Raw genomic sequence first — 13,249 nt, forward strand, 5'->3', positions numbered from 1 at the left:
AGTGACCTCAAAATCCTCCAAGTTTGCTCATTTTCCTCACTTTGAGCATTGGCCCTTCCTGGGCATTGCTGCTCCAGGAAGAAGAGCCTGCCCCACCATAGAGTTCTGTCCTGCAGGAAAGTCAACTCCTGGGTCTGCTCTTGTTCAGCCCTGGAAGCTCTATTCCTGGGGATGTGGATGATCTGTGCCTCACATCTTGAAACAGGGAGACTTCCAAGAACAAGGCAGGCTTCTCCCATCTTTGGGGGGCCGGGAGGGGGGAACTTCTCAGTCCTCTAGGTGTCACCAAACTTATTGGAAAACAGTTTTCCTCACTGCTGCCTCCCCCTGTTCCATGAAAATGATCAATGACAGTAACTACCTTCCCCTTGAGAAAATCAACAGATTCATTTTTGTCTTGGTCCCACCCGTAAGAAGGGTGACTACTCCCTCCTTCCTGCTGGAAGCCCCACTCTCCCAGGACTTCCCTCCCCAGTGACCTCATCTCTGGGTTCTCCTCTATCTTTCCCAGCTGCTTCTCCATCCCCTTCACAGGTTCCTTTTCTGCCTAACCTTGAAATGAGCCTGTCACTCATGAATCTTTGTTATCCAAACCCCTTCCACTGTGGGAGGTTGAGGACGAAAGGCAGCTGGGGTAGACCGCTTATCCAGTTTCTCCAGGACTTAAGCCAGACTGGGGCTGCAGAGGCAGCAAGGCCAGAGCTGAAGGAAAAACCATCTAAGATCCAACAGGCCAAGAGTGAAAATCCAAACTGATCGTAGCAATCAGACTGATCATAGTAATCAGTCTAGTCAAGCTAGGGTATGGGGCAACCAGGGTGAGGCTATAGAACCATCTTGGTTTGGTGCTATTTTAGGTACTAGATCTTTAATTACTTTCCAGAGTTTCCTGTACTATTTAGTCTGTTCAGGTTTTCAACTTCTTGGGTCCTTTGGATAGCTTGTATCACTCTATGATTTATTTCTGAATTGTTCATTTATTTGTTTGTTCCAACTCCCCTCACATAGAAGCTATCCTTTAAAGAAAAAAAAGATTTTATTTATTTATTCATGAGAGACACACAGAGAGAGAGAGGTAGAGACAAAGGCAGAGGAAGAAGCAGGCTCCATGCAGGGACCCTGACGTGGGACTCAATCCCGGGTCTGCAGGATCACGCTCTGAGCCAAAGGCAGCGCTAAACTGCTGAGCCACCTGGGCTGCCCAGAAGCTATCCTTTACTGCATAACAGATTGCTACAAACTGAGTGGATTAAAGCAACACACATTTATTATCCCAGGTTTTTGTGGGTCAGAAATCTAGACATGACTTAGCAGATCCTTTGCCTAGAGTGTTTCATGAGGCTGCAGTCAAGGGAATGGTCAGGATTAGGATTTTATCTGAAAGCTCAACTGGGGAATGATTTATTTACAAGCTCACTCACATGGTTTTTTGTTGCATCCAGTTCCTGTTGGAGTAAGGGCCTCAGTTTCTAGCTGGCTGCTAGTCAAAGGATGTCTTTAGTTTTTTGCCACATGAATTGTTCCAACACAACAATTTGCTTCATCAAAGCCAGCAAGGGAGAAAGTGTGCCAGAGAAATGGAAGTCAGACTCTTTTGTAACCTAATTACACAAATGACATTTCTTCAACGATGAGGCATTATATTGGCTAGAAGCAAATTACTCCCTGGGAGAAGACTACACAAGGCCATGAATACCAGGAAGTGGGGACCATTGGGAACTATTTTAGAAATTCTTTACAGGGGCACCCGGGTGGCTCAGTGGTTGAGCATCTGCCTTTGGCTCAGGTCTCAGGTCATGATCCTGAGGTCCTGGGATTGAGTCTCACATAAGGCTCACCACAGGGAACCTGCTTCTCCCTCTGCCCATGTCTCTGCCTCTCTCTGTGTGTCTCTTATGAATAAATAAATAAAATCTTAAAAAAAAAAGAAATTCCTTACAACAATATCCCACCAGAATATAAATTCTATTACAGCAAGAACACTTTTGTTCATGTTAACTATCACTTCTATGGTGTTTTGAAGACTGAATGGCATATAGCACATGCTCAATTAATATTTGTAAAATGAAAGACTGAATGGAGTAAGCCATATGGTCTAAGAGTAGAACAGCTAGAGATTGTTCAAGTCAACATTTCTTTTATTTTTTTTTTAAGAGTTATTTTTCTTTCTTTTTTTTTTTTATTATTATTTATTTATGATAGTCACACACAGAGAGAGAGAGAGAGAGAGAGAGAGAGAGGCAGAGACACAGGCAGAGGGAGAAGCAGGCTCCATGCACCGGGAGCCCGATGTGGGATTCGATCCCGGGTCTCCAGGATCGCGCCCTGGGCCAAAGGCAGGTGCCAAACCGCTGCGCCACCCAGGGATCCCCAACATTTCTTTTATGTTCAGGGATTCTATTCACAGGATGTTGAAACTAATCAAGGAGCAGTGGGATGGGTGGAATTGCTATAGCAAGTAAAACGAGGGCTGGCAGACTGTAGGGTGAACACAGAGAGTGAGGAATCTCTGGACTACAGAACTCATGATCTGCTTACTTACATCATCTTGTAGAGCTCCAGGAAGTGATCAGGTGATATTAGGCTTGGTGAGTGCTATATACCTGCCAGGATATATCAATTAGCTATTGCTGCATAACAAACTGCCTCCCCCATTAATGGTTCAAAATAAAAACTATTTAGCTCACAATTGTGTGGTTCAGAAATTGGGTCAGGCTCAGATGGAAAGTTCTGCTGAGCACAGCTGGGCTTATTCATACATCTGTGATCAGCTGGTAGGTTAGCTAAGTTTGGTTACTTAGCCAATGCAGTTTTAAAACATAACTGAAAATGGTATTCTAAAAAAAAAAAAAAGATTTATTTCTTTATTTTAAAGAGAGAAAGAGAAAGCATGAGCAGAGGGGGCTGAGGGAGAGGGAGAGAGAATCTGAAGCAGACTCTGCACTGAGCACAGAGCCCAACTCATGACTTAATCTTAAGACTTTAAGATCACAACCAAGAGTCGGGTGTTTAACTGACTGAACCACCCAGGTGCCCCATAACTGAAAATACTTTGACATGAAAATACTTAGACAATCAAGAGATGAGGTCACCTTGAATCTGGGTGTGCTTGGACTGCTTCAACCAATAGAATATAACAGAAGCAATATTATATGACCTCCAATGCTCTATCATTAAACACCATGCAAACTTCCACCTTGTTTCCTGGAAGACTCACTTCCAGCATCTTGAGACATCATGTAAGAAGTTCAACTCCTCTGAAGCTGCCATGCTGTAGATGTCATGTGAGGGACCACATGGAGATTCCTGAGACTATATATAGAGAGAGATCCCCTCAATGAGACCCCAACCATTTGAGAAATCCCAGCCCAGGAATCAGAGATGTCAATAAAGATGCCCCTCAGGTAATTCCAGCCCCCAACCACAAGGCACCCCAGCCCTTTGAGTCTTCCCATCTGAAGCTCCCCACTGAGCAAAACAAACCATCCCCTCTGTGTCTTGTCCACAGAATCCATGAACATATTTTAAAATGGCTGCTGTTTTATACCAGTGAGTTCTAAGGTGGTTTATTACACAGCAATAAAAAAATCGGAATAGATGGCATCACTCATAGCTGAAGGTTGACTGGCTGGTGGTTGAGGCCACAGGGGTGTTAAAGTCATATATTTCTCCTCACCCAGGATAGCTTGGGCTAAATTATAGTAGGCAGCTTTCATCAACTCCCAACAGAAACATAAAAAAAAAAAAAAAGGCAAAGACTGTCATAACCAAATTTTCAGAACTCTGGAAAACAGCTAAAGATTTATGGCAACCAAGTAAACACTGGTTAATAAAAAAAAAAAAAAAAAAAAGGCAACTTCAGAATGGCAAAAGGCTTTGTGGCATTTTTATGAGCCCTGTCCCATCCTCTTCCTGGTGTAACAGTGTCTTAAAATGTGAAGCCCATGTTCTCAGTGTGAGACCCTGGTCCCTGGTTCTGAAGGGAGTGGAGCAGACTTTATTCAAAAGTTATAATGTATGTCTGCTCTAACCTGTCTGAAAACTACCTGAAAGAGTGACACAAAGCACACATCTCTGTTTTGCTTACTTGCCATTCAATTCAGAGAAGGCATCGGTGCTCCTCAAAGATCCTGCAAGCTAATTTAACAATCCAAAGACATTTGGGGCAGAAATTATACATACAATACACTGCCTGAGGATCAAAACATACAATACTGCCTGAGGATCAAAAACTGGAGAGAATGTTTTTGGAAAATTAGGACATTCAGAAACACCTGTGTATCAATGGGGATGTAGAATGTCTAGTGCAGGGGGCACCTGGGTAGCTCAGTGATTGAGCATCTGTCTTCAGCTCAGGCCAATGTCCTGGGGTCCTGGGATCGAGTTCTGCATCAGGTTCCCTGCATGGAGCCTGCTTCTCCTTCTACCTATGTCTCTGCCTCTCTCTCTCTGGCTCTCATGAATAAATAAATAAAATATTTTTTAAAAAAAGAAAGTCTGGTGCATGCCCAAGGCAAAATACAGTTCAAAAATGACCTGAGAAGACCCCAAGGTTTACTTCAAGCTGATTTTAGGCTCAATGCAAGCCTGGCTAAATGTTGAAGGAGTGCTCTGGCACAGAAGTGATTTGTGAAGAAAGAAGGGTGGGATTTTTGTTTTATTTTATTTGCTCACTTTCTAAGCTCTTGGTATTCAAGAAAAGCTCTGTAAACACATCAGTTGAACCACAAACTAAGGAATAGAGACTTCAGTGACCACACTCATGAAGGAATACACTGTTTGCAAGAATTGTTTGAGAAAGTCCCTAATCAAGTGCACTACTAGAGCTTTCAGCAATCAAAAAACAAAAACAGTAACATCAAACTCTGGAGCAAGGGTAGAGTCTGATAACCAAAGTTACCACATTACAAATATTCAAATGTCCAGTTTTCAACAAGAAAAAATTTTTTTAAGATTTTTATTTGTTTATTTGACAGAGAGAGACAAGTGCACAAGCAGGAAAAGCAGCAGGCGAAGGGAGAAGGAGAAGGAGGCTCTCTGCAGAGCAGGGAGCCCAATGTGAGGCTTGATCCCAGGATGCTGGGATCATGACCTGAACTGAAGACTCAGCTACCCAGGCACCCTCAACAAGAAAAATTAAAGACATGTGAAAAAAACATAAAAGTGTGGCCTGTTTAGGGACACCTGGGTGGCTCCTTGGTTGAGCATCTTTCTTTGGCTCAGGGCACAATCCTGGAGTCCCAGGATCGAGTCCCACATCAGGCTCCCTGCCTGAAGCCTGCTTCTCCCCCTGCCTGTGTCTCTGCCTCTCTCTGAAGAGAGAGAGAGAGGCATTCATTTATTCATGAATAAATAAATAAAATCTTTTTTTAAAAAGTGTGGCCTGTTTAAAGGAAAAAGCAAATCTACAGAAATCATCCCTAAAGTCCAAATATTAGGCTTACTAGAAAAATATGTCTAAATAACTGTCTTAAATCTGCTCAACAAGCTAAAGGAAATATGGACAAAGATTTAAAAGAAACTAGGAAAAAAATGTAGGAATAAAATGACAACATCAATAAAGAGATAGGGATTATAAAAAAAAGGAACCAAATAGAAATCATTAAATTGAAAAGTACAAAACTGAAATTCATAAATCTTTAGCACTGTTCAATAGCATATCTGAGCAGGTAGAAGAAAAAGTCAGAAGATAGGAAAATTTAGACTATTGAACCCAAGTAGCAGAAAGAAAAAAGAATGGAAAAAAAATAGAGTCTAAGGCAACTTTGGGATACAATCAAGTGGACCAATATACACATTATGGGATTCCCAGGAGTAGAAGAGAGAGAGTGGTAGAAAGACCATTTGAAAACAAAACAAAACAAGAATGCCCGGGTGGCTCAGTGGTTGAGCGTCTACCTTCAGCTCAGGGCATGAATCTCGAGTCCCAAGACTGAGTCCCACATGGGGCTCCCTGCATGGAGGCTGATTCTCCTCTGCCCATGTCTCTGCCACTCTCTCTCTGGCTCTCATGAATAAATAAATGAAATCTTTGAAAAATAAAACAAAACAATGGTTGAAAATACCCATTTGGTGAAATACATGAATCTACAAATCCAAGAAGCTCAATGAGCTCCAAAAAAGATAAACTCAAAGAAACTGAGACACACTATTATCAAACTATCAAAAGACAAAGTGAAAATCTTGACAGTAATGAGAGAAGTGATTCATCATTTCCAAAGGATCCTCAATAACGTTAAAAGCTGATTTCTCATAAAAAACTATGGAGGCTAGAAGAGACTGTGATGACATATTTAAAGTGCTGAAAGAGGGGCACCTGGGTGGCTCATCGTTTGAGTGTCTGCCTTTGGCTCAGGACACGATCCTGGAGTCCTGGGATCGAGTCCCACATTGCACTCCCTGCAGGGACCCTGCTTCTCCCTCTGCCTGTGTCTCTGTCTCTCTCTGTTTCTCTCATGAATAAGTAAATAAAATCTTTAAAATAAATAAATAGGGATCCCTGGGTGGCGCAGCGGTTTGGCGCCTGCCTTTGGCCTAGGGCGTGATCCTGGAGACCCAGGATCGAATCCCACATCGGGCTCCCGGTGCATGGAGCCTGCTTCTCCCTCTGCCTGTGTCTCTGCCTCTCTCTCTCTCTGTGACTATCATAAATAAAATCTTTAAAAAAAAAAAAAAAAAAAAAAAAAAAAAAAAAAAAAAAAAATAAAATAAAATAAATAAATAAGTAAAGTGCCGAAAGAAAAAAAAAACCTGTCCACCACAAATTCTATATCTGGCAAAATTGTCCTTCAAATATAAGGAAGAAATAAAAATATTCTCAAAGAAACGCTGAGAGAGTTCATGATCACTAGACTTGCCCTGTAGGAAATGCAAAAGGAAGTCCCCTAGGGACTGACTCTACCAACACCTTGATCTTGGACTTTCCAGCCTCTAGAACAAAAGAGAAATAAGTTCCTGTTGTTTATAAACCACCCATTATATGGCATTTTAAAAATAAGAGCCCAAATGGACTAAGACAATACTCAATGGTGAGATACTGAAAGATTTCCCCCTAAGATCAAGAAAAAGGAAAGTGCCCACTTTTACCACTGCCTCTAACATTGTACTGGAAGTTCTAGCCAGAGAAATTAGACAAGAAAAAGAAATAGATGGCAACCAAATTGGAACAAGTAAAATTACCTCTGTTCACCAGTGGGTGACATAATCCTATATCTAGAAAATCCTTAAAAATCCACAAGAAAGCTATTAAAGCTAATAAACTAATTCAGCAAAATTGCAAATTACAAAATCAATACAACAAATTCAGCTGCATTTCTATAAACCTGAAATAAGCAATCCAAAAAGATAAGTAAAGCAATTGTACTTACAGTAGCATCTAAAAGAGTAAAATAGGGGCACCTGGGTGGTTCAGTTGGTTGAGTGTCTGTCTTTGGCTCAGGTAGTGATCCTAGGGTCCTGGGGTCAGGCCCTAAGTCAGTATCCCTGCTCAGTAGGGTGCCTGCTTCTCCCTCTCCCTCTGCCTTTCTACCTGAGCTGAAGGCAGATGCTTAACCAACTGAGCCACCCAGGCCCTCCCGTAGGGTGAAATCTTCATGACACTGGATTCGAGAATAGATTCTAAAATATGACACAAAAGAAAGGCAACAAAAGAAAAATAGATTAATTGGAGTTTCATCAAAAGTTAAAATTTGGGGATCCCTGGGTGGCTCAGTGGTTTGGCGCCTGCCTTTGGCCCAGGGCGTGATCCTGGAGTCCCGGGATCAAGTCCCACGTCGGGCTCCCTGCATGGAGCCTGCTTCTCCCTCTGCCTGTGTCTCTGCCTCTCTCTGTCTCTCATAAATAAATAAATAAAATATTTTTTAAAAAAAAAGGTTAAAATTTTTGTGGGACATCTGGATGGCTCATTCAATTAAAAACCAACTCCTGATTCCGGCTCAGGTCATGATCTCAGGGTCCTGGGATCAAGCCCAGCATTAGGTTCCCTGTTCAGAGGGGAGTCTGCCTCTTTCTCTATTCTCTCCCACAGACACCCCACTCAAATTCTCTCTTTCTTACAAATAAATAAATAAAATCTTTTTTTTAAAAGAAAAATAACAAATACTGGCAAAGAAATGGAAAATAGAAAGCTTTATGCATTGCTGGTGGTAATGTAAACTGATGCAGCCACTGTGGAAAGCTCTTTTGGTTCCTCAAAGAGCCAAACACAGAATTACTTTATGACCCAGCCATTCTACTCCTAGGTAGATAGCAAAAGGATTGAAAGCAGGAACTCAACTAGATAAATATTCACACATGCATGTTCATAGCAGTGTTATTCACAGAAATTCAAAGATGGGAACAACCCAAATGTCCAACAACAGAGGAGTGAATAAACAACATGTGGTTCACACATACAATGGAATATTATTCATCTATAAAAGGAAATAAAGTCTGATACATTCTATAATATAGGTGAACCTTGAAAACATCATAGTAAGTGACAGAAGCCAGATACAGAAGGACCAATAGTATATGATGCCACTTCTAGGAGGTATCTAGAATATGCAAATTTATAGAAACAGAAAGTAGAATAGAAGTAACCAGGGACTGGGGACAGGGACAATGGAGAGTTGGTGTTTTTTTTTTTTTTTTTTAGACTTTATTTATTTATGATAGTCACAGAGAGAGAGAGAGAGGCAGAGACACAGGCAGAGGGAGAAGCAGGCTCCATGCACCGGGAGCCTGACGTGGGATTCGATCCTGCGTCTCCAGGATCGCGCCCTGGGCCAAAGGCAGGCGCCAAACCGCTGCGCCACCCAGGGATCCCAGAGTTGGTGTTTAATGGGAACCAGAAATAGAAATGGGAATTTCAGAAAAATAGAAATGGGAATTTCTATTTAGGAAGGATGAAAACTTTTTGGAAATGGATAGCAGTGCTGATTGAACAGCACTGTGAATGCACTTAATGCCATTGAATTGTAGTCTTAAAAACAGCAAGTGTTGAGGGGCCTGGGTGGCACAGTTGGTTAAGCATCCAATTCTTGGTTTTGGCTCAGGTCATGGTCATGGATTGTGAGATCGAGCCCCATGTCAAGCTCTGTGCTCAGTGTGGAATCTGTATAAGATTCTTTCTCCCTCTCCTTCTGTCCGTCCTGCTCATGCTCACTCTTCAAATAAATAAATAAGTCTTTTTTTTTTTTTTTTTTTTTTTTATGGCAAGTGTTGGGACTCCTGGGTGGCTCAGGGGTTGAGCATCTGCCTTTGGCTCAGGGCATGATCCCGGAGTCCCAGAATTGAGTCCCACATCAGGCTTCTGCATGGAGCCTGCTTCTCCCTCTGCCTATGTCTCTGCCTCTCTCTGTGTGTGTCTCTCAAGAATAAATAAGTTAAATCTTTAAAAAAAATTAAAAATTAAAAAAATGGGGATCCCTGGGTGGCGCAGCGGTTTGGCGCCTGCCTTTGGCCCAGGGCGCGATCCTGGAGACCCGGGATCGAATCCCACATCGGGCTCCCGGTGCATGGGGCCTGCTTCTCCCTCTGCCTTTGTCTCTGGCACTCTCTCTCTCTCTGTCTCTCAGTCTTTCATGAATAAATAAATAAATAAAATCTTAAAAAAAAAAAAAATTAAAAATTAAAAAAATGGCAAGTATTATGTTATGTATGTTTTATTATAATTAAAATTTTTCAAAAAAGAGGAATAGTCAGTAGAGCATGCAACCTTTGATCTCAGGGTCCTGAATTCGAGCCCCATGTTGAATATGGAGACTACTTTTTTAAAAATAGATTTTTTTTTTCAAAAAAGAAAAAGAAGTCACAATGCCTCCTAAGGTCTAGCCTTAGAAATAGTCCAGTATCATTTTTAAAAAGATTTTATTTATTTATTCATGAAAGACACAGAGAGTGAGAGAGAGAGGCAGAGACATAAGCAGAGAGAGAAGCAGGCTCCATGCAGGGAGCCCGATGTGGGACTCGATCCCAGGACTCTAGGATCATTCCCTGGGCTGAAGGCAGACATTTAATCACTGAGCCACCCAGGCATCCCCCAGCATCATTTTTTAAAGAAGATTTTATTCATTTATTTGAGAAAGGGAATAGGCAAAAGAGCACAAGCAGGGTGAGGGACAGAGGGAGAAGGAGACTCCTCACTGAGCAGGGAGTCCAATGTGTGTCTTGATTCTGGGAATCTGGGATCCAGGATCATGACCTGAGCCAAGGGCAGACGCTTAGCCAACTGAGCCACCTAGGCACCCCTCCAGCATCATTTCTGATGCAGTCTGTTGGTCAGAACAAGTGACAAGAAAACAGACTCTACTTCCTCATAAAAAGAGATATGGATATTGTGGCTTTTTTCCCCCTCTCTATGAGACAAATGAGGTCTAAGTTCACACTAGTCAATATTCGTAACAAATGAATTTTGTGTGTATCCAAAGTTTAACCCAGAAAAAATTTTGATTGTGCTAAATTTTGTTATCAGCAAAATACTGAGAGAAGAGTCTTTTAATAAATTCAAATGTGCAAAATGCGGCTCCAAAAAAATGACAACCACACACCAAAAATTCACAGTGGTAGAATTAACAGTTGGTAAAAATTGGACAAAATGAGCCTGATTAATGAATCAAATGTTTCAAAAAAATTACATGAAAAAAAAATATTCCTGATAAAGATGATCTCAATCAAGTAAAAATGAGCATAGAAAAAGAATTGGGAACGGTTTAGCTGCACTAAACAGAAAAGTGATCCAGGAATCTAATTGGCTAGATGCAGTTTGTGATTCAAAAGTATTTTCCAACAGAAATGTGTTGGAATTTTTTTCCCACTGTGCTTATAAAAATGGAATCAAAGTGTCCCCAGAATAAAACCATCCTTTGTGTGAAAATGGCAATGTGAGGACAAGAGGGTCAAATGTCCTGTGCATCTTTCTTGTGTTTGATTTTATTCACCAGACACCAGATGCTGCTAATCTCCTAGGCAAGCCCCCAGAAATGCCCTGGTCATGACCCCTTTCTGGGGTGCCCTCAACCCCACCCAGACATGTGCCTCTACAGAACCCTTTGTCTCTCACAACTATGCTATCAGTCCAGGGTTTTTTGTTCCTCGGAAAGTGTAGCTCACACCAAATTGTTTTTTCTTGAGGCAGAACACCAGTGGGGAAGACCTCTCAAAACCTGGGTAAACCCCAAGACTTTGGCTCTTAGGATGGCTCCTGAGTCTCCCACACTGAGGGACCATGAGCAGCCAACATAAAGACTGTCCCCTGCTGGTCACTTGATCCTTACCATGTCCTGTCATTATTCTTACCCTCCTGACTTAACGCCCACCCTGAGTCGCATTTCTAACCATGCCGATGTGGGTCTTACGGCCCCCTCTCAAACCCCCCAAGTAATCAGAGGACAATGTTGATGAGATGTATTTCAGCTTCGTACTCTGCAAATCCAAAGTCACCTTATAACTTTGTTGGGACTGTGAAATGCCCAATAGAGAGCTGACTTTCAAAGAAGGGAGGCAAAGATCTGTTCTTTAAAAAAAGAGAAAAGGAGGGGGGTATACGGGCATGTGGGGAGAAGGAATGCATTACATTTTATTTTTACCACTCGAGTTTTTAGAAATATGTTTTGGGGCTTCTTTTACAGTTCCAGAATTTTAATAGATGCAATGTAGATAGTAAGAGACAGGCAAAGAGGGTGTGGACAGATGCAGAGAGTTAGGCAGGGGCAGAGAGAAGACACAGTGGCGGAGAGGATGCAGACAGAAGCAGAATGTAGATGGCACAGAGTGTAGACAGAGGCACAGAGAGATGGCCAGGGGCGGGCAGTGAACAGATGTCAGTCATCACTTCCAAAACCAGATAGAAGCTCCTAGCATTTAGAAGGTTGAGATCTCAGACCTTAGAAGGTCCTCACACGCCCCACTCTCCGTCCCAGACCTCCCCCTACCCATTTCTGCCTCCCCCTCTTCAGCCCCCAATCTGAACATACAATGTTACTCTGTCTTCTGGAACAGGGCCCCTGGCCCACCCCCTCCAGGGCCCATCCCTTGGGGTGGAAACGCTCCTTTTTTGCGAAGTCTTGCCTGCTGTCAATGACTGTCCCTACAGGCTCCTCCCCAGCCTCAGTGACACTCCCCCCACCCTCTTCCTCCCTGTGGAGAGTCTTGGGCCTACCATTCATTTACTCATTCATTCATCAAGCATTTATACTCCGTTCCCACGACCCAGGCCCCTGCTCAGAGACGCTGGGGACCCCGAGGAGACCTGACCTAGGTCCTGCATCACCCACCCGCTCCCACTCCCCACCCCCCACCCCCAGGTGGGGGATGGGAGGGCCGTGTAAGCAGTGATGACACAGCCTGATCAGAGTTTTGATGGGTCACAGAAGGCACTGTGAGCTGCAGAGAAGATGCTGAACCCGGCCCAGATGAGGTTAGGGGACGGGCCTGAGCCTGGGACGTGACCCCACCCCCCACAGCCCCGCCCCCAGCACCGAGCCGGGCTCAGAAATGCGGTGCCATCACCGCCCCCTCAGCCTGCCAACGCCCCTTCTCCGACCAAACCCATTAAGCCTCTCCCTCGCTGGCCCCGCCCCATTGTTGCTCTAGGCCCCGCCCCCTCCCAGCCCCGCCCCTATTTCATTCAATCCGTCCTCAAGCCCCGCCGCCCGGGAGGCTTACCTCAAACCAATCTCGCGACCCCATTGGTCAGGGAGAGTTACTGCACCGCCTTCCTTCAGCGTTATTGGCTCCCTCGGTGTCAATCTTCTTGAGAGAGCCCCAACAGTTGCCAAGGCCGAGATTTGAGGGGCAGATAATAATGGACGGCTCAGGACGGCTCATTATTGGGCAGAAAGCCCGGCTCTGGGCGGGGCTTAGGGCCAAACGCTCGGCTGCCTCCGTCCCGGGTTCTTCAGAGCCGCAGCCTTCCCTCAGAGACACACCCCCCTCTCCTCGTCATTGGTGCCGCCAGGTGTTGCTCAACAGGATCCCACACGTCGATAGGCAAAGCCGCCCGTCCTTCACTGCTTTCCTAATTTCAATTTGCTTCTCTCCTTAGAGGCGGCAACCTTCTGGCCGTAGCCAGGGCCCCCCTCACGGAATGGCCGCGGATTGGTCCGCCTCCCCGTCACTCCTGGGCGGTGGGCGGAGCCAGGGTGCCTGGGGGCGGCGAATTGGTTGCCTGGGCCTCGGGGGCGGGGCAGCCGCTCCTGTCAGCGGGTGAAATGGCAGCGGCAGAACCGGCGGCGGCCGCGGTCCCGGGGGGCGGCTGAGGGGGCCGGGC

General features: G+C 44.2%; 1 long non-coding RNA gene across 1 annotated transcript; it reads right to left on the reverse strand.

Moving 5' to 3' along the window:
* Window positions 1-1,281: 1,281 nt before the first annotated feature.
* On the reverse strand, window positions 1,282-13,195 carry LOC119864759. Its single transcript, XR_005375156.1, has 3 exons — window positions 12,646-13,195; window positions 2,543-2,603; window positions 1,282-1,538 (listed from the first exon to the last, which is right to left on the reverse strand). It is a non-coding gene; the product is annotated as an uncharacterized LOC119864759 (long non-coding RNA).
* Between the last annotated feature and the right edge of the window lie 54 nt (window positions 13,196-13,249).

This window comes from Canis lupus, chromosome 20, assembly GCF_011100685.1.
Source record: "Canis lupus familiaris isolate Mischka breed German Shepherd chromosome 20, alternate assembly UU_Cfam_GSD_1.0, whole genome shotgun sequence".
In the NCBI taxonomy this organism is placed as follows: Eukaryota; Metazoa; Chordata; class Mammalia; order Carnivora; family Canidae; genus Canis; species Canis lupus.